The sequence below is a fragment of the Anser anser genome (genome assembly GCF_964211835.1).
Source record: "Anser anser genome assembly, chromosome: 5".
NCBI classification, from domain to species: domain Eukaryota; kingdom Metazoa; phylum Chordata; class Aves; order Anseriformes; family Anatidae; genus Anser; species Anser anser.
Genome location: NC_139725.1, coordinates 52,623,590 through 52,646,251, shown reverse-complemented (window position 1 = coordinate 52,646,251; position 22,662 = coordinate 52,623,590). Strand labels below are relative to the sequence as shown.

Here is a 22,662-nt window from a genome sequence, read left to right as displayed (position 1 = left end):
CACCCAGTTCCACCCCCCTGCCATGGGCAGGGACACCTTCCACCAGACCAGGTTGCTCAAAGCCCCATCCAGCCTGGCCTTGAGCACCTCCAGGGATGGGGCAAGATTTTAGTAGTAACATCTTTGCCTACTTAAAGGCAAATCCTTTGGACAGTTACACACAGGTCCACTGAACGCAGCACTTTTGTACCCACTTAGACCCGGCCCACATTTTTTTTAGATGCAAACCACTCTATTTAGAGAAATTTGTTTTCCTCAAGTGCCACCCTGTATGTATTTGTGGCAGAGAAACGGCAAGACAGAAAACACATTCATCTTTAATCTGATGAATGCTGCGCCACATGCTAGGATGTGTGTTTCAAGGTATATTGTCTGAGAGATCAGTTCTCAGAATTCATGGCGTGGGGGGTTACAAAAAGACAGATGTAGAAATGCTTACATGTTGTGACTGAAAGCTGATTGGCCAAGTACATGGAATTATACAACTCTAAAATTGAGACTAGCATGGGCTTAATGATGCAAATTTCCATACATCAGTTTTAGAATCCTCACCAATTCCCAGGAAAGAATGTAAAATAGCAAAATTAGGGGAAAACAAAGGTTTCTCGGTTTATTAGGTGCATGATACAAATCCTGTGAAATTCAGAGGCAATCTTTGCATAGAAAATAATGGACTTTGGAGTGGGCTCTGTGCTATAGAGTTATTCCTGGCTGTAGAAGCAAAAATGCCCCCAGCCACAAAGCTGCAAACATGTATTTTATATGCAAAAATACAATTCCTTGGTGAGAACTCTATACATTATGCTTATAGGTAAAAGTTAAATAATGCATCTATCTGTTACTATTGTTTTTCTTATTAAGCAGAAGGGGATAAAATCAATATTTAAATAAAAAATAATTTTTGGAGAAAAGGGAGAGGGTGGGGGCAGGTAAATAAATATATGTAAAATCACAACATGATATTAATGTTCAATTACAAAAACTTTACAGAAGTCTATTTATTTATTTATTTATTCTAATTCTAAATCCCTACCACTACACAACAATGTCACATTTTAATGTAATATCATGTCCAATGCATATTCATGAAATAAAAATCTTGGCAGTGGCACAAGAAAAGTGGGATGAAGTGTGTTTGGCGGAGTGCGTCACGTTTCCAGACCAGCGGATTTTTTGATTAAAGTCCCTTATCCGTTTTATCATGCATATCCACTCTCTGATTAAAGTGATCTGGAGCTGACACTCACAATGTCAGTATGCACTGAGACCCTTCACACAAAACATGGTTGGAATTTATATGCTTAAAAAAAAGGGGGGAAGGGGCGGGGGGAGGAAGAGGAATAGACCAACCAAATCTGCTGCTTTAAATTAAGTATATATGTATATATCTATACACTGAAAAAAAAACAACATATTTTGACTTGTTTGTTATAATCTTACATATTTCTTTTTAACATTGCCAGGATACTAATGCTGCACATTTTATTTCCATTTCAAGAAGTATCTGTGGTGCAAGATCTTTCTCTCTGTTACACTGGGCTTTCGATCAAAATGCCTCCACGCTGGGGTGAAAAACAGAGCTAAGGTCTCCCGCAGCCACAAATAAATAACGATTTTCTCCAGACTTACACACATGCTTTCCCTTTTTTTTTTTTTTTTTGGTTAAACTTTGTTTAATTTCTGTATCATATCTCTATACTTCTAAACCACAGGTTATCTGTTAGGAAAACTAATTCCACAGCAGCAAAAGAATGTGGATATTGCAAGGGGACGTTTAACACAGACCCACAGATCTCTGTTCCAGGTCCCATCCCCAGTAGCTTCCAAGGATGTGTAGGTTATCTGAGGATTTATTTTCAAGCCTCAAGACATTTAAGAAGATGCAAATTATCTAAGGTATGAGTTATATGCTTGAAAATATAACCATTTTTCTGGCTCCCTGTGAGGGGTCTAACTCTCCTCAAATTTAAAAAGGTCATGGTCAGGCTATTCACCTTGACTGCAGAAGGTGATTAAGCATAAGCTCAACTTTCAGCATAAAATCATTAAATTTAAGTACTTTAAGTTTTTGTATTATCTGTGAACAAAGGGACTTCAACAGGACCCTTAACAGAGGTTTTACTAACGTTCATTCTCTCTAGCAATACAAAACTCTTTTGCATTTCTAAATGCCAGGTTCCAACACGAAATACTTATAGAATGGCACCCTTGCTTTCAGAGGTGTCTCCCCATAGATCTCCCAGGTGCTTTTTAAAAAGCCTGCCTTTAAACTGGCAGAATCTTCAATTCTGGATCTTTTGGTAATTCTCATGTATTAAGTTTTCATTAATCTGTATTTCCTTAATAGGTTTAATTTATCCAATATAACTTTGAGTATTTAATAAATAACTTATGTAAAGTGCAAACGTATCTGAAATTTCCTCTGGACTACCTCTTCATGTTAGTATTTTATTATTTATTGGGTTTTGTTGTTGTTATTTGTTTTACTGGGAAAAGCAACTGAACCAGTGGCATGTTTAAGGCCAGTGCTGTACCTCTTCTTGCATCCTTCTCAGATATTTGTCTTAATGCCAAAGTTCAATCAATATGCTATTGCAATCCAGGGCTTTTTCTGAGCAGCTACTGCCAGTCATGCTGAACTGTTGCTATATTGCACCTTTGACAGACATTGAGCCAGAATTAGCGAAGGACCGTCAAATTAATTTCATTGGTGAATTAAGCTTCTCACTTTTTCATAAACTTTAATATAACAAATACAGTGAGAATCTATGGAAAAGGGTATTCATTTCTTTTACTTGTTAGGACAGTAGCTTGAAGATAAACAGACTTTCTGCGTATAGCCCCCCAACACACACTCTAAAACAGAAATGGAAGGGGGGAGTCTGTGCATATTCTTTCCATTCATCAATAATCCATCCTCTCCGCATGACAATTCTGAAAGGAGAGTCAGAACTTGAGAATTAAAAAGGAATTTTTTGGAAATTTGTGGGAATTTTAGGAAAAAGCCTTCCAGAAAAACACTACCGGAATAAAGTGTGTTTTCATCAGCAGGAACATAAACTCAAACTGCTGGGCAGTTTCACAGCGAATAGCCCAGAAGCAGAGTTTCCACGCATCAGTGGTGCGTACAGTCACAGTGGCAACTGAAATCAAGTAACCAGCATTGCTTTCACTGTAAAATACACCCACTGCTGCCCCATATTTGCAGTGCGTATGGGGAAATTAACTCTATGCAGACATTTCTGTTAGACCCTTGAAAGGAGATTGCTGCTAGGACAGACACTGTGGTTTGGGGCACAATTAAAAACATAATGATGACCTATGCAAAAGTGATACTACAATGAAGCAGCTCATTTACTAAATACCACTGCACTAAGGAGCTGCAGCTGTCCTCCAACACAGAGCATGCAAGAGTGCTTCATTGTGGGCTGTAAACTGCCCCATACATTACTTGCCTCTTCTGCCATTAAGGTTAATTTAGGAAATATATAATGACTTCAAACAGCCACAACTGTAAACAAAGGCCATGCTTTTGTGCCTCTGCTATCCATGATTGAAATCTTATAGAAATACTAGAAAACACTTAATTAGGCATGGCATAATGACACCACCCCACCCCACCCCACCCCAAAAAAAAAAAAAAGAACATGAAACAAAATAAAGCCCACACCTTTGAGTGGTCTGAGGTCTCATCTTGGGCATCTAAAAACTTGTCAGCTCTGAAATGATGCTCTGCGTTTTCAGACCAACTGCTTTGAAAGCACTAAGTAATGGAAGAGGTGGAAGGGCAGCACTCAGAAGACCAAAGCAAGTTTATATCACTGAGTATGGCTCTGAGGATTTACCTGGGCTTTACAGGTCCTGAGTCTTTTGCTGGCTCTGTACAAATAGGCGCATTTCATCCTGAAAGGGAACCTTGCATTCGCCTGACAGACTGGTGCTTTGTGTTCAGCAGGTCAGTTATGAAGACAAATTAATGAGCATCTTCATCCTCATTTCACATACAACTGTATGTTGTTAAATAAGCACAAAATGTTTATTGCTCACAGGTTCATGCCCATACTAATGATGTTTACTGGGGCACTGCTGAGGGGGCACAAAAGGCTAGACTCTTCTCCCCTAATTTGAACGTTCCCTTTTGAGCCAGTCACCCCAAGTTCTCTGGGTGGCCCGTGGAGAGCACTGAGCACTAGAAAGGATTCAGCTCATCTAGCCCTAAGCAGACACATCAGTTGAATCTCTCCCCCAAATTTTTATTTTTTACTGTAGAGGGAGGATAAGCTCAAGGGACTAGTTTAGATATAACAAATAAAAGCCACTCCACACTTTGCTGTAGATGCCAAAGATGAATGAAATGAGTCACTTAACCCTTATCAAATACTTTACCTCCTATACAGCACAATTAATGACATTTAATTTTTTATCCAGGTATATATGCAGTTATTTCAGCCCCTTTTCATCATGCACATATTTAGTCACTACTGTTAGCAGCACAACAGTCACCTCAGAATGGAAGAGAAGTAAAACTACCAAATATATAACCCAGGCCCCAGCTACGCTGAGAGGCAGTTACAAAATCCTTCACTGGCCCTTTATTATTCTCCATGCAAATAAATAGATCTATTTGCATGTGGTGCCCAGCTGAGCACCATTTGTCCTGTGTGAGGATACCAGAGGTAAGCATGGCTGAAATCAAAACTATACCTACAATATTGAGAACGTGCTTAAATTGTTATATGCCACAAAATTTGGCATATATGAAGTGCACAACTTTTCAAGGAGCTGTTTACAACCACTTTGCAAGCCAAATATTACACCCAAACAAAATTTGTAGACCTGTTCAGTTAACAAATCCATCTGAGGAATTGCGATTCTGCTCAGAATCTGCCCCGCCCAAAAAAAAAAAAAAGCCAAATTAAAAAAAAAAATTACTAGGAAGAGATTAACCACACAAATTCCAGCGACCACCATTAATCTACGTGCTTTCTAACTCACACCCAAAATGGCTGCCTTGTCCCCACTTCTGATCCACAGCTGAGCAGAAGCAATCCTGTACTAGGATCTCCTATCACTTAATGTCTCATATTACAACTTCGTTACATCCAGCAGCTATACAGCACTAGTCAGTACTACATGAGGCACTATGAATAATGAATAACTTACTACATTCTAATTGCCAAAGTAAATGAATAAAGCACAATCTCTGTTCCAGCGTCCTTGCTTTTAAATGTGTGTTCTCCTACTAGAGGGAGAAATGAAGACAAATGTTTCTGAAAGATGTAACAGCAAGAGTGTTGGGAAGAAAAAGGGGAAAAACAAAAATCATAAATGCGTACACATGTTTAATTACACAAGTGAGAAGAGCTACAAAATGGTGAGCGCTAATGGGGGGGGGGGGGGGGGGGGAGAAAAAAAAAGGCTAAATGATCAAAGTCTGAAAGAGTCCACAGAGGGGAAATTGTGGCCAGAAGGGCCTCCCTGCACCTGCGTGTGGGCAAGAGGATATTCCGATGCCAAGTGTTGTTTTGGGGCCTCCCGTTAAAAGACCTGAGGCCACCACAGGCCCACCTGCGGATGCGTCTCAGGTTTCCGTTGAGGCATAACAATGGCTCAGACCACGTAATAAAACGGCCTCAGGCATAAAAAGAAAATCCTTCCACTTTGTTCCCAGGTAAAATTCCGGAATGGTGAAACTCACCCTTGGGCTGATACCACTTCTCCTTTTGCAGGGGCTGAAGATGGGGGTGTTGAATCCAAGTCAAACTTTAGCAACTGGAGCATAACCTGCAGCTGTAAACTACCTGTGACAAATAAAGAGGTGACCCCACAGCCTAATTAATTTGGCAGTGCTGTTCTTACTTATTTCAGTCGGTAGCCAGGTGGGGTTTACTGGTATCCGAAGCATAGTTATTCCCTTCCACGGGGACTGCGTGTAAACACAAGTGGCACTGGAGTGCACACCAATGTGTTTGTAGAAGAGCAGAGAGGATTGATTCAGCTTTAACTACTGAGCACCTCTCTCTCTGTCACTCAGGTTTTTAATTCTTCTGTCTGCTCCACACATTAAGGATTGCAACAGACATACACAACATACATACACAGCACTGCCCATAAGCAGGGCTGCCTCACCCACATAAAAGCGATATTCTGTACACTACACAGTCTGTAAGAGATACATGTTAAGAATATAAATAAAACACAGTTTCCAATTAATGGGATTTAGGGTTGGGGCTTTTTAATTTAACTCCTATGGTTTCCTTTTGAAACTTCCGCATATATTTTCTGTTTTTGAGGGGGGTTATAAATCCTGTTTTAATGTTTTGCTGTTTATGCAAATTTCCAAATATAAAGGCATATGGTGACAAAGTGGCACTAACTATCTGCTTTTCAGCACACATTCCTTTGCTATTACAAGAAAAGAAGGCCTGATGGAAAGAAAAAAAAAAAAAAAGGAAAAAAAGCAGTGTACAAACTGACACTCTGCATTAGCATAGCATTGGTTCAGATTTCTTAGATGTATTCTTGAACTCTGATTCACTAATAACTCTACTGGCTCCTGCAGGGCAACTGTGGATGCTCCTTCATGTTATAAGGTAGAGTGGGAGCTCAAGTTTGTAATTATAGTTTTAAACTGGGAGTGAAAAGGAGAAAAATAAAGGAGAACTTTTCTGAGTCAGAGGTTCCCCTCACACTGGCAGCCTCACTGCGTGGGTTTCATGTATCCAGTTTGCATTTTGCCTGATAACGTAGCAGGCAAATCACGCTATTCTAAAACAGCAGGATTATTTTCTCCATTCTAATTGATGAACAGCTGTGCTGTAATAGACTACAAAGCACAGCATCGCTGATCTCTCCTCAGGCCACCCTAGGAACTGAATACTCCACAGGGAACCAGAAAAGAATGAAAGTTTAAAAAAAAAAAAAAAAAGAGAGAGAAGAGAAAAAAGAGACACCAAACATTTTAAAATATCCTCCTCTGGATTATTACAATTATATGGTATCCCATTCAGCAATAATTAACTTCAATTTTCCCCACAGTAGCTTTGATATATGACCTAACCCTAAAACATTTGTACTTTATAAAAGCTAAATATCAGAGTTTTTTAAAGTGAAGTGCTGGAGTTCATAATTGTTTGTCACTGTGCATCAGTGTTCACAACACTCAAGTCACTCCTAGGATGACATGTTCCCTAGAACTGCTCTTTGTCCCAAGAAGCCCACATTAGCCATTCATTAATCTGCTAGAATTCATTATCTTTCCCTTCATTCTACTTTATCAAAGTTATTACTATTATTACTTGTGTCACTATGGAATTGCAGCTCATCTCAATTTTTGCTTTATTTTAGCATGCTACCACAGTATGCTAAAATAAACTGATGTCAAAATACCCAGCTCAGTCCAGAATCTGATTTGGATTTCCAGCCAAAGGTTAAATGAGGGTGAGGGTCAGTTTCAGACTCATAGCAAATGATTCTTGCAGTACCTTCTTGAAAGGTTTTTATCCTAAACGTTGGAAGCCTTGAGCATCATTGGAAATGCTTACCTTTTTGATGGTGGGGACGTCGTAAACTTATCAGCGTTCCTTAACATTTTCTTGTGCTTCTAGAAATGGCCACTCCAGTTGCACTCAAAATGAAATAGGAAATAATCAGTCTGATGTCTAAAAGATATGCTACCCTTCCCTTAACAGTTCAACGGGAAGATCACACTCGTGGTCCTCATTTAAGACCCTTTCTGCCTTTACCGTGTTTTCTGTAGGCATGAAAGCATAAGGAATAGTTAAGTGATGCTTTTTCTTGTATCAGTGAACCAGTTCCAAAAGCACAAACTCCAGTTCAATCAAAATTAGTGACAAGAAGAAGCAATCTTCCCATTCTGCTCAGCAACGGAAAGGTTTTGTTCTTCTTATTTTGTGTTATTGGAAGTGATTTGCTGCATCTTTCCTATAGCTAAGCCTTGTGCTTATGTGTTCTTTTGTCTAGATAAGTGTTATCCTGTAAATGAACACAGTAAGACTTCTGTTTACCTTAATGCTGTTTAAAAAAATAAAATAAAATAAATAAATAAATCTCACAGATATAAGAAATCAATAACTATCCACAACAATTTACCAAGGATTCAGTCTGGGTAGAAAAATTCAAATTGCATTGATTTTTTTTACAAGAAAAAAAAAAAAAGCCAGTTGACAATAAGCTTCAACTAACAAAATGCCATGTGTACACAACTGGAGAGGGATTCAGAAAGCCAGTTATTTAAAAACTGAGCTGCCAATTAAGACAGGTAAGATAGCTTTGAATACAAAATCAGGCCTTGGACACTTAGTTTCCATGCCTCAGTTTCACCATTAATCGTAGGAGGGGACAGCAAAGCTGTGAAGAACTTTAAGATTTATATCTCAGAGAGGTTTCGTTTAGTGCACATGCCACCACCCATCAGTTCTTGTGCTCAGAAAGGGTTTTAATAACTGCTCGCCAGGACAAATGGGATGACAAGCTCATCTGGGGTATAATTTAAGGTGTTGATTTTAACTCACCAAAGCCTTTAAAGACTGACTATTCAAAAAGCCACCCTTCTCACTTTTCTAACTGCTAACTTCTGCTAAAGGGCACAGGGTAAAAGTCCCCAGACTTAAAGGTCAGTTGTCTGCTAAATGAGAATCACCAATGAAGAGATCGCTCACAGCTCCACTTGTCGGAAAGGCCTCAGGCTTCCAAGCAGGCTAAAAGATGCATTAGGTTTTTATAAGATTATGAATTATAATGGTTTAGAGGTTTTTTTTTTGTTATTTTTTTTTCTTTTTTTGGGCGGGGGGGTGGTGGTGGTGGCTGCTTTTCTGTTTTTTTGTTGGTGGTGATGTTTTGTTTAGTTTTTTATGTCAGCTTGCAAATTCGGTTGAGCTTATTAGCAGACATGTGGTCAGCTTGTTAATTGTTTTTATTTGCATTGTTAATTTAACATGATTTGTTCTTGCTCACAGAATAATGTGGTAAGCACATTTCAAAAGTGATTTGAGAAGAGTAAATAGTAAAATGTGTGCTGTATGAGAGTAGAGCAAAGCACAAAACATTTTCCACATTCTTTCAAAATTCAGCCTCATTTCTATTTACTCAACCCATTTCTCAGCCCAGGTGCATGGGGAGTTCAAAATAAACACTGTACTCACCTTGCCGGGTCACATCAACTTTCCTTTTCAGCAAACACACAAGGTAACCTTTGAAGACCTGATAGCCCACCCAAAATTCTGGTGTTGCCTTAAAAAAAAAAAGGAGAGCAAAGAGGTTTCGTGAAAGACAATAATGCAGAAACCTCTTTCCGACATCTGGGCTCCTCACTGGAAAACTTCCAGACTGGTTACATCAAGTGGCAGCAGTGGACTGGGCTGGACCTGACAGCTAGAGAAAAGAGCACACTCAGCCAGGACGCATCAGCAAAAGGACCACAGTAATGTGGTCAAGTGACAGCAGCTGGCTGTCAAAAAGCAGAAATGACAACCCAAAAAGATCTGGGTGAAACATAGGAGGGGACTAATGTTGACCTCTTAACAAGAGTTATTTAACTCCGCTGAGGGGCATCAATGGGCTGGATTAGAATAGGAGACTGTAGTCCAGAACAAATCTGGTCAGATTTTGCCTTCAGCTATTCTGTCACCATCTGTAGAAGAAGCGTTCCTGAGTATTTGCTAGAAATTGCAAGCCAGGGAGAGGCTCATATGCACTCTTCATTACAGCAGAGTTTGATCAAGTTTGTGAATGAGGTAGAGAAATCAGTTTAATTTTGTTTTGTAGGTTTCCAGTAAGGGCTTCAGGGGCCTCCAACCTGCTGGCCCACAGCTAATAAACACAGACTGTGGTAACTGCCAGGCCACACATAGATTTGGTGGTTTCCCTTAATTTCATTTTAAAATTTAATTAGATGTGGTTTTCCCCCAAACACAAAGAAGCCGTTTTTCAAGTTCCCCAAACCTCCCACATCTTGCCTGGGTAGGGATGAACGACAAGGTTGAAGGCAAATACTTTTGCTTTTAAATTTATAAAGTCAGAAGCCAAAACAAAATTTTGAATACAGACAATTCACCTGATTTATTTTCAAAGTGACCCCTAAGGTAGGAGTCATGTCCATAGGTCTATTGCATTCAGTGGTTTCGTGCTATTGGGTTGCACTGGGGTCACAATGAAAGAAGGTGGTTTCTCTAAAATATCCTGCCTTGCAGCTTCATATTTCTACGAAAATTATGAATAAAACACATACGCTTCCTTAGAGAAGTCTTACACATAAGAAAGAAAAGGGAGAGATTTCTCAGAGAAGTGAGCCGACTCATGTCCTTGTAGTTATGTCCAATATTTTGACAGTGGTGTAGTAATTAACCTTGCAAGAGTACTGCTCTCTACTCAGTATCACTGCATTTCTGCTGTGACCACTATGAAGTGCTTTTTTGTGAAAGGAAAAAATGAATCTAAGTGGGAAAATTACTGGAACGAGAGAGGAGCTCTAATGGCAACCTTGGCATCCTGCAATTTCACACATTAAAATATATTTAAAAAAAAAAAAATCTACTACAGTGCTTGTTGTATAAGGCTAAGCTTTCTACTCTTCAAACTATTAATAAGGGCTTCCCATTGAGAAGACAAATACATGCTTGATGCATTTTTAATCCTGTGCCAATACATTTGACTAAAGCTGTTTGCTGTTTCAATGACAGGATTTAACTTGCCCTTCTGTATTCAACATTTCTGATTATTAATGACATTTAGAAAACACAGGCAGAGGCTGTAAAAGTTATATTCCGGTCAATGTTTTAAAAAGTGAAAAGATCAGCAATTAAAGGGCCAAATACTCATCACACAGTAAATTTAATCATTTAATAAAACAATTTTTAATCATTTAGTGGGTGTGATGGAATCACTACCATAAGAAGGAAGGGTATCATCTGGCCCACTGTTAGAGATTGCTGATGCAAAGTGAAGACAAAAAATTGCAGCCTTTTCAAATCACACATAAGTGTTATATAGAGTACGAGTCCAGTTGCCTTTTCAAGAAAATGTATTTCAAGACCCATCTTGGTCAGAACATATTCTTGTCTGTAACTTCTACTGTAAAGACATCCCACACTTAAATTAAATCAGAAATGAGTCAGAGGCCATTGTCGAAATGTAAACTATTTTTTTCTTCCCGAAGATCTCTGAAGATTGAAGCAGTTTCTCTCCTAAATTTGCAAGGAACATTTCTCTGAAGAAAGAAGAAATGGTATTGGTATCCATAATGAAACAACCAATACAGGGATCACATTGAGTTAATTTTTACCACAAGAAATGGAAAAAAACTCCTCTTTCCCACAGACTGATTATTATTTTCTTATTTAAGTGATAATGTAAAGCTAAGGTTAAAATGAAATTACATACGGTGATGATCTCCTAGTGACCTCCATTGTGCTGTTCCATTACAGCATATAGTAATAATACACTAACAAAATGCACACACTTACGGTACTGTCAGGCACCAATGCAAATCAAACAGCACAGGAGGCACGTTACTTTTGTTTTAACCATTAAAGGCTCAAAGAAATACAAGATGACAGCCAGAAGAAAGCAGGCTTGGATTTTCTAAAGGTACCCAGGAGTGGCACTGATTTGTGTTTTCTTTGGTATCCTTTTTAAAAGGCCTTTAGCTGTGCCCATATAATACATTCAAATCCTGACCTTTCTCAACACAATGAAGATACTCCGTATATCTTACCGTATAACACAGGGAATCAATACTGTATTTTACTAAATGTGAGTTAATTTTACCTAGGAAAGGAAATTACTGCTGTTAATACTAGAATTCTTTTTTTTCCTCCTCCCAGTCAGTGAGTTTCAGGTTTGCCAAACCCTATCACTGTTTAAAAAGGGTTTTGAGAGATTTTAATAGCTAATAATAGGAGGAAACATAAAAGGACAAATCCAATTTAAGTGAAAGGGTTCCTGTGTAAGCATTACTTGTCAGTCTTTGGTCGTACTGTATAGGGACCAGCTACAGAGCAGTGGCAGCAAAGAAATATAAAGTCCAGATTTAATTCTGATACAGAGAAATACAATTTCAAAACCAGACGTCTTATCATAGGCATGTCCCATTGGAGAACTCATTTCCCTAGCAAAAGGCTGTCACTGCCATTATGTTGTACAAGGAACCAATTTACTACTACAGCTAAACAGGGTTACTGGTGCTGTTGGAACTTAAGCATTTGAAGTTATCGCTAGAAAAAAAATAGCATTTCAAATGTCAGTGAAATGGGAAGGTATAATTGAAAAGTATCAATCAGAGAAGCAAAAGGGTTTAGAAGGCTAAGACTGCAGTTTTAGTACTGCCTTCCCCCCCCCCCCCCCGCCCCCCGCTTCCTCTTTTTACTTCTTTAAGCTTCTTTCTCTATTTCCTTTTTCTCTTTCACATGCAAGTTCAGATTTAGTTCTGTAAAATAAAAGATTTTGGCTTGATACTTGTTCTGTGTCAGACACGAAATAAAATTTGATGGTTTTCTTCTACACTCTAGTGACCGTAGTTTCACTGCACAAAACTCTCATCTCATCCTGTACCCACAACTGCCAATCTGGAAGACATCAAAATGAATAAAACAAAGAATATTTTAATTTTGGTGGGTTTGTTTGCCTTTTCCCCACCCTCTCCTTCTAAAACAAGTCCTATCTACACATTCACTTGAACTTCCATGCTTTTGTGAGGTTTTTCCCCCCATCCCAAGTTGACCCTATAGTGAGTTAGAGAGTGAACAAACCTTAGAGTTTTCAGAGCTTGAAAAGTTTGGAGAAATAACCTACAAACTGAGCTGAATGAATCTAGTGTCAGAGGATCCTGCTTGTGCTCCTACTGCTAACTTCAGTATGTCTCCCATACAGAACAGGAGCAGACTTTCTCAAACTGCCCCACGATTACCTGTTCTGTTTTGATGTATTTTGTTCTGAATCAACGTGTGGCAAAATCTAAAAATCAGAAGTCTAAGATCACATAATTTGCATTTTATAGGTAGAATGTCAAGCTTCCTTTCATTATTGTTTTCCTTTGCTGTGCATAGCAGACATCAGGGCCTTGAAAACCAGCTTTCATTCAAGTAGTAATTAGCAAGACAGACTCAGTGCATAGTCAGGCTAAATTTGCTCATTTTACCCCTTAAATAAGCTGTCAAATCGAATGTGTTATTTATCTGTCAAGCCAAACCTCACTGCCCAGGCCTCGTGGACAAAGGTTGCCCTGCAGTACCTCCTCTGCTTACTCACACTGAGGGAGAAAGCAAATTTATCTGCTGCTTGCTACACCTCTGTGAAAGCAAAACTGTGCGAGAAATTCCAGTTCACAATACAGGCCTTTTTTCACACCTTGAAACGGCTTTCACCAGCTAAAACAGAGGTGAAAAGGTGATATCGGAAAGCTCTGTTGTGACAGCGTACAGTATAACAACTATTTATTTCCAGAAAAAAAAAAAAAGAACTTTACCCCCTTGTTTCACAGCAGGGAGACAAGATTTGTGAAAAGAGTAGGGGTGGAGGTTTGTAGTAATGAGGAACAGAGCCCCTGTATACAGCATCCTCCACTTTCCACAAGGCGTTCCTCTGTTAAGGAAAAACATGTACCCTGTATTTCTAATGGAGTTGTCCTTTTATTTTAAAAAAGGAAAGGGAAGAGGGAAGAGGGAAAACAGTGTAAAAGATGGATTTTTTAAAAATTATTTTTTACTTTTTTAAAAGTTTGGTTTCAGAAAAATTGTAGTCAGGAATGGATCCAGGCTGTAGAAAGAGAAATTAATGTCTTAGGGGTGTTCAGGATCTGGTTGGAAAGAAGCTGACAGTTTGATATGAGGCTAGAATAAAGGCACTCTGAAGAGAAAGTTGCAACTCTTCTTTAGAGTTTATTCAAACTTTTCTTATTTCAGAAGTAATTTTACCTCACACAGAAGATCCTATATCCACATTAGAGTGCAGATATATTCCTCCTCCACCACCTTTTTGATGAATTTCAAATTCAAATAACTTAACGGCTAACAGCCCGCAATTGTTCTTTATATTAATAGAAATACATGGTCTCTTTTGAAGTTCAGGTAGTAATTCAGTTCTTAAAATTCTTCCGCTGTTTATAAATGATTTGAGCGGGGATGTCACAGCTTTTGATGCATCATTACAGCCCGTGTTCAGCTACATTCTCTTATTCAACTGGAAGCAACTTTTATGTGCTTAGGAATCGAATTAAGTGTTGTGCTAACTTAAAGCACTGAGTTGTCAGTTTCATTTGTTTTGGACCACAGGTTCAAGATATTAATTACATCATGTGTCCATCTTAGGAAATTAGTGAGGATGATTGTGAGACAACAGCTTTTTGACTTAAAAACATTCAAGGGAAAAAAAATGCTAGAAAATATGCAGCTTTAAATATAATCCCTAGCTCTTTAACGCTCTTTAAATTTCAGTTCATTAAAACTAAAACAACAAATCAGTAGTGTGGGAAGTTTTAGTAGAAAAAAAAAAAAAGCTGGAATCCAAATATGATTTTAAATAATCAAAAATATTAGGTAGAGGAAAAGCATGTTTGCTTTGAGATGAAATTCAGTTCTGCAATTGCTTGTTGAAGCTCCCCTCCGCTACAGGTACTGGTGATGTCCTACCATATCCTCGATTTTTCCACTGTAGTAATAAAGCAATTCCAAGTGAGTTAACTGAAATGAATCACTGATACTAGAACTGGAGGGCACGGGGAACTGCTTATTTCATCGGCTAATACTGGGGGAAACACTGCCGTTCCTAGTTGGGCTGAGTGTGGAAATCTTACCTCCGATTGCCTTTCATGGGGACAAAGAGCTGTAGGTCGTTCAGATTCCCCTGTTCACAACCACCTCATCATGCAGGCAATGAGGGGCAGCTACACCACGGCAGTGCAGCTTAAAAACAGGGCTCAAAAACATAAGCCAAACCCAGATTCTAGTTCTCAGAACAGTTTATAAGAAACCCAAAGAATGAAATATGTTCCCTGGGAGAATACAAATAATGAGACAAAAAGAAAGGGAGATAAACTAGGCTGTTTACTGACAATCTGCAAACAAAAAGAGGACCTGATTTATAACCAGTCATTTTCAAGTGGTCCATCCAACTCTGAGCTTAGAATAGAGGTATTTCTCAAATACAGCATGCAGCCACTTGGTAAGGCAAAGCCTGTGTTTCTCTGATGATACTGTTAGGGGTGGGAGACAGGATAGCAATGCTACTTAAAGAATGTTTCTTTCCCTTTAAAGAAGAGAAAAGGTCTCCAGTAAAGGAATCTCACTTCATCTTATCAGCTCTCTAGCCATTTCTTGTCAGCAGATGAATACGGGAGAGTCTACTCCAAAAGACAAAAAAGAAATATGCATGCTTTAAATACAATAATTCATTTTAAAATAAAAAATAAAAAAGAGATGCCTAGATCTTTTTTTTCCTCTAGGATAAAATGAACCAGCTAGTTTTTAAGTCAAAACTGGAAGAGAGGGAAATTAAGGAAAAAAGCCAGAGGGGAAAAAAACAACAGGATTAATATTGATGCAGCTATGGCAAAAGCAAACAGACAGGCAGGGACAAGATTGCATCCAACCTCCAAAACACATGTAAAGTTGGAGCTAAAATGTCATATGCATATGCAATTTATATGCAAAAATCTTTTACATAAAGCTACTAACTGCCAAGTCTTCTTTCACAACTTTTTCGAGGCTTGAAGTAACTCTGGGATTTTATATTCTCCCTCCGTCACCTTACCGAAGGCACGACTGTCTGTGAAGAACACGGAAACTTTCTTAAGGCCATGGTATTAAATTCTTCCTTACGTTGCTGGGCTGGTGGCTCAGCAGGAAGACCTATTTTTTGCCTGTGTTCAAGCAACTTCCCTGGCAGTTATTGCCTGCAACAGACTGTAGGGAAGTTGCCAACATTCAGAAGCTCTGATGATGTGAGCCAACCTTAGACTAATAATTTTTTTTATCTCAATATAAGTGGAAGAATTACATAAAAATAGACAATTTTTAACAGTATGGTATTCTGTTATGAGAGAAGGCTAAATAACACGAGTGCCATATGAACATCTTTCTCCTATCTACAGCACCTAACTTTAGCATAGTCCATATGTCTATTTGTCTGATAGCTGAACTTATTGAAATAACACGAGGTTACAAAAGAGAGTTCTAAAGCTCAGCACCTCCAAACCTTTCGAGGTGAAACACCTAGCAGCCCTAAATGGTACTTGCATAACCTTCAGCATTGAAACCAATTAGCGAGTGCACCGGAATATTTTGTGGAAAACCCAAACACATTTTGAAGAGTCCAGAAATCAGGATGAATAGTGTAGTCAGGCATTTATAGTCAGGCGTATCTTGATACATGGAAAGAGCTTCTGCAGTCAGCTCTTAAGAACCTTCAGGACGACAGCGTAGGCTGGAGAAACAAGCTCCCAGAAAACTCAGCCTGCGCACACAAGTGAGTCAGTGGCCAGCACTGGGCGATGGTGTATGGAGGAACTGGAGACAATTATTTAGTTTCCAAGTTATTTTAAATTCAGTCAGAGCACTTTCCTCCAGACAGGGAAGATGGGCAAAGCCACCAGAAGGAGACAAACAGACAACAGTTTTACAAACATTTTGCTTTCACTCCTCGTCTCCGTGGCTATTGTACATTGTCAGAATGCTTAGCGAGCGTACATGAGTGTTTCCAGAGCAGAGGCTCTGACATCTCTGCTCCCAGCAAACAGTTTAAATGTTGGCTTTAAATTCCTTAACAGATTCCAGGCCATCATCTTTTTTAATTAAATGCAAAAAAACTATGTTAATGCAACGTTAATGTTGAGATTGTCATTGGACAGATGTCAAGAAATTCAAAGTTATGGTTCCCACAGCAACCATAATTTAGCGACCCCCTCCCCCACTTCCCCAACCACCCTCCTGAAACATATTGGGCTCAAATTGTACGACAGGCACCAAACGGGGGGGAAGCTCTGAAAGGCAGAAATTGTGCACAGGACCTCCAGGAGCCGCTGCAGATGGGTGGACTTTGCCTCGGTCCTCCTTCTGGAGGAGAGCGCGCTGCTAGTGGCAGCACTGGGACAGAATGGCCCCTGCCTGAAGAGGAGCCCAGACGCCGCCTGTGCCCATATGCTGCAGAGGGAACTTATTCCATCCCCTTCAGCTGTGTACCCACCAGCATCACCTGACCAAGCATACCCCAGCTGTACAGCGTAGTTACTAAAATGACCTCTGTAGTCCATGCGTGAGCATCAAGCCAAATGCTGAAAGGAACCAGCTCGCGCTAGAGCATGGCCAGAAATGCAAACGTTATCTGCAGAGCCGCCGCAGCCAATTCTGCACAACAGAGCTACCCTTTCTTCATCCCAGGACGTAGTGCACTTCATCGCTGTGCACCAAGTGAACACAGAAACACAACATATAACGGACAGAAACAGTAATTGGAGAACATTTTTCACAGTACAGCTTTTCAGTCTCTGATCTCTCAGACTGCATGTAAAGAAAACCTACACATTACTTCTAAAAAGAAGACCTTGGGAACTTAAAATATAACCTAATACGGTATGAAAAATCATGAGCTTGGTAGCAATACTGTTTTTACAGCATTTTATGATTTTCCTTCTATGCCATTCCAACTAACTCAAACTTCCAAATGTTAATAAAAATCCATTCAGTCAATGAACTCATCACCTCTCTTGCTAGTACCTCCGGGTGCTCCACAGGTCCTGACTGCCCTTTTCTTTCAAAGTGTCTAATTGGAGTTAACCTGATTAAGTTAGCCAAACAATTGCCCTCAATGCATACTTTGAAGTTCGCTGCTTAACCTTCAGACCTGAAAAAGCCGCTACATGCATGAAAGCATATATGTTTTCTCCAACTTTATCAGTTTTCCTGCACCTCTTGCCTCAAACCTTTCCATGCTTACATTATTAGTCTTTTACAGCTCCAGTAACGCTGGGCTGTTGTCATTTTGCACATACCTTTTTGGAAGACCTGGAGTCTTTGAATTATTCTCCATTTAATCTCAAACCCACTGTTACATCAATGCAGCATTAAAATGGTTACTTCACCTTACATAGCCAGGTCCCCATCTGAGTGGAAAGGACAAATTTCTAGGTAAAACACCATTAGAAACAACAACAAGTACTTTTACTGCTGATGTTGCCTGAAAAAATAAGCCAGTGTTGGAGTCAATCAGAATTTGGATGCTCCATGGCATTTTGCAATGCAGAAGGACAAATGCTGTCGGTGAAAAGGCTGGGGGACAGACTGCATTAGCTTCTCCTTACACACATCACTCTCACTCAGTGACTGGCTCAGCCGTGCTCAGCTGGATGTAGATCAACTTTTTTGTTCATCACGTTTCAGACTGATATGGAAGAGAAAGCATGCTTGCAAGGAAGTGTAATAATTATTTACAAATGCTATCCTTGTGTCTTGTTGCACTGTTTTTGCTAGCCTGGGGCTGTGGGAAGCTTGCTCAGAGCTTTTGGTATGGGTCCTTTCCCTAAGAAGCAGTTGACCTGCGTATGGAAAGGGAGGAGAAGGTGACAGAGAAAGAGGAGAAGGAAATCGTAACCTGTAGGACATCCATCAACTGATTTAAGCCTATACATATGGCTGCAATTTTGCCTTTGAAAGATGAATCAAGTAATGCTGCCGACACTTACTCTTTCCTGTCAGACACTTCTTTTACTCTCAAGTCTGTCGATAGCTTAAAAGTTGCATTATATCTTCTCCAGTGTTAGTGCAGCAGTTTCCCATTCGATTTCATATTCAGTTCATATTTGTGGAAGCAGGAGGGGCTCTTTACTTTACTTGATAAATGGTAACATCTGGCTTTGTGATGGGCCATCACCAGCATGTTTAAAGAGCTGCTGACGCTTCAGGGAAAACTTGGTAAAACATTTCATTTAGAGGCAATTCTGGTTATTTATTCTATTTTCTGCATTCCTCGTCCGCCGCTTTGTGCTAGGGACATTTGCATGAAAACAGACTGCAGTTCCTGAAGAGTTCCTCTTCACATAACCTTTTTTCATCTGATGTCCTAATCACTAACCATGTTTGTGTCACAGCAATCATATCCATGGCAACCACTTATGATGTCATATAAATTAGACCTTCTGCTATGGAAATGAATAGGGCATAATGGTACCGCGGGGCCAAACTCCACATTCCACTACAGCAGCATACATTTGTTAAAAGTCTGTAGCAGAAGACGGAATTGTGCTATTGCTGTTCTATAACCACACACAGGACTTGACCTTTTCTTTTGATTACCGGAATACAATGAGCTAAACATTCCTGAAAATCATAATATTTATATAGCTGTTTTAACCTGTCTCTGTAGACACCTTTAACAATTGAAAAAAAAAATGAATAGGCTGTTTCAAAATCACAGCTTTGCATTCTCAAAGGGAGCTTCTTTCCTTGAAGTAGCAGCAGGTCAAATACAGCCAGAGGTGTAGATACTGTACAAACACGGCTTTTCCAAAAGCCAAAATAAATTTTCTACTCTTACACGGATTCTTTAAATTTTGTGTAGTTTCATGCTGAATATTTGTAAGTAAATAAATATTCCCTGTTCCTAAAGTAAGTGCTCAGTAGTTTAGCCATAGCCAGAAATCATAAATCAATAGTAGGAACACAGTACAAGGATGGAGACCTGGCCTAAGCTTTATAATGGTGATTTATTTTACTATGTTAAGAATGTTTTAGCGTTTAATTTCATACATAAAGTAAAATGAAGCAAAGCTCTTCATCTCTGTGATGTATTTCATCCATCAAAAAGGTGCGGAGCACAAATTATTCTGTTAGGTCACCTCCAGAGAACTTAAGTCGCAAAAGTCCACTTCCAAGGACTGCAGTAGCATACACAGAGATACAAGGGCAGAAGAACTAAAGTGTTCTTCACCGTGGAAGAACTAAGATACGAACTTTTAGGTACTTCCCAGGATATGCTGTAAGGATGGAAAAGTTGTTAACAAGTCCTGCACTCAGAGCACTCATTCCTCATCCTGTCATTGCACAGGTAATAGCATCAGTGCAGCTGATGATAGGTACAATTCTTGCCTGACCCTTGCATATCACTCAGAGAAAGGAAACGCAAATTCAACCATGGGAGACCACTCTTGTTGCCATTTTCCTGAAAGCAAATACTACTGCAGCTGAGCTTTGCCTGAAGTTTGATATATACTGCAGCTCTTTTCATCTCTGCTCCCAACTGCACCGTCTGGAAATGCTCACTTATGCACTTATATATGTTATTATAATGTGCAAAAACTTGGAATTGAAAAGAAGGTAAATAGTGTATCTTTATGCTATGTTACATTTTCTAGAAGTGCAATTGAAATATCAATCATTCCATTCTGGCTGCATTGATCGGTAATTTTCATTTTGTAATTTCAAATAAAGCTTCTCTCCACAGCAGCAACGGCAGCACTTTCCAGCCTATAACTTCAGTTCATTTTAGCTTCATGGCTTAAAGATCTTCTCTCCCCATCATTCTTGCACATCTTTTAAGTAGTAATTCCACTTTTACAATTAGATTACTGGAATACACCAAATAAACGGGCACCTTTTCCTAGAGCCACAACATCTAACAAACGAGCAAACTTAGAACAAACAACAGCTTGGGCTCAGTCCCTATACTCCCATTGGAGCTGTAGCTCCCCTGTTTAGAATGTGAACAGAGGAAGAGGGAGGGAGAGAGGGAGGGAAAATCTCTCTCTCTGTCTCTGTATGTGTGTATGTGTGTGTAAAGATACAGAGAGAGAGAGAGAGAAAGAGAGAGTTTTATAGAAATGAAAGGAAATTTTAAATAGACAGTACAAATGAGAGTGACTATTCAATTTACACTAATTTTCAAGAAAGGGGACTTGTGAATGAATACAAATGTTAGGGAAATAAGACCAAAAAGAAAAAGAAGAAAAAAAAAAAAGCAAAAAAAGAAAATACTTTAAGTGACTGAAATCAGAAGTCAGCCGTGTTCAAATCCCATTTACCACATAGCCCCAGGCAAGTCGCTTCTCTCTGTTCCTCAGTTTGCTCATCAGTAAAATGGGGATCATAACCACTCAACTCAACAGGCTGTTGCAATGAAATACAAGTTCATTGCTCTTTCAAAGGCTATGAGCTCTCCTAATAAAGGGCTCCTCTGAGACAGAAAGAATTCATTGTGGGAAATTATTAAAGTAGGAGTAAGACTCATTTTGATTAGATCTGACCAACAGCTTTCTGTGAGAGCTGGTTTGTTTTGATATAAAATTCTTACAAAACCAACTAGAAGACTGACTAAAGGAGAGGAAGCAAGAGTGACATCGTCAGAATCAGTATTCTGTTTTTCAAGACGATTCCTATTGTATTCAAATACCATGTACCAAAATACTTCAGGCACATTAGAAACATTCAAAACAAAGAAGCTTCAGGAAAGCTTTACAAATGACAGTAAAGCTAAATTGAGAAAGCAAGACAATGTCACCTAAAAGCTCCATGAATCTTGCATGAGAGGCCATGTTACTAAATTAATTATAACACATATGCAATATTTTAATTATTATTTATGTTACAACAGCACTTGGGGATGCAACTGTGATTCACTCCACACAAGGCTGGGTGCTGAACATAACTTACAGAGTGAAGAGAACTTTACTGAGGAGCCATATTTGAAGCACTCAAAGGGAAAGATACAGCACGACACAGGGGGAGATGGAGCAACTTGTGCCTTGTCACACCACAGCAGAAGCCAGGCAATTTGGTATTCCAGCCCCTGTGGCTAGTTAGACAAATTCACACACCTTGTATTCTGACAATGGTTGCATGCCCTCTTATACTCATGTTTGACAGATAATAACAAAATTTAAGTTCTGTTCTAAAAATACCTACCCCCAAAAAAGAGTTACAAGCTATACATTTATGGAAAAAAAGCACAGTCCAAACAGATATCATCAGCTTACATGTTTCGTAAGACCTCAATTAATACACGGACCATTGTGTTTTCACAAAGCAAATCCACATAAACACATGATAAATCTTGTCCTTAGAGGCCAGAGTTCAGCAGCTGATGACAGGAGAGACGACATGCCGTCTGGAAGGGTGGCAGTCGCAGCAGAGATTTTAGAGCAAAATTTACTCACTTAGGAAAGGGAGCACAGGAACCGAACATGAGTCCCAGTTCTCTCACCCTCCTTTCCGGTGACTTTGGTCACATCACTTCATGACACTCATCACTTCCTCCTCTGCATTTGAGACTGTGTCACCTACTCAGGATATTTCCTCAACAGCATCTATTTGGACCTCCCAGCATCAACCTTGATGCCATCACTACTACCATTCATTACTGGTGTAATAAGAAGCACAGCAAGAATCATAGAATGGCTTGGGTTGGAAGGGACTTTAAGTTCATCTAGTCTCCAGTCCCCTACCTCCTCCACCCCAAAAGTAAAGAATTTCTTCCTAACGTCTAATCCAACTCTCCCCTCTTTTAGTTTAAAGTTGTTCCCCCTTGTCCTATTATTATCTGCCCAAGTAAAAAGCTGCTCTTCAAGTACTGAAAGGCTGCAATGAGGGGTCTCCCCAGAGCCTTCTCTTCTCCAGGCTGAACATCCCCAGCTCTCTCAGCCTTTCTTCATAGGAAAGGAGC

At 39.4% G+C, this 22,662-nt stretch overlaps 1 protein-coding gene across 1 annotated transcript in view; it reads right to left on the bottom strand.

The window, feature by feature from the left end:
- LOC310900832 (uncharacterized protein) overlaps positions 1–22,662 on the bottom strand; it is a 566,674-nt gene that overhangs the window by 488,819 nt on the left and 55,193 nt on the right. The window contains exon 6 of the mRNA XM_083839430.1: positions 7,545–9,252. The gene's annotated coding sequence lies outside the window, so the exon portion shown is untranslated. The remainder of the gene's footprint in view (positions 1–7,544; positions 9,253–22,662) is intronic.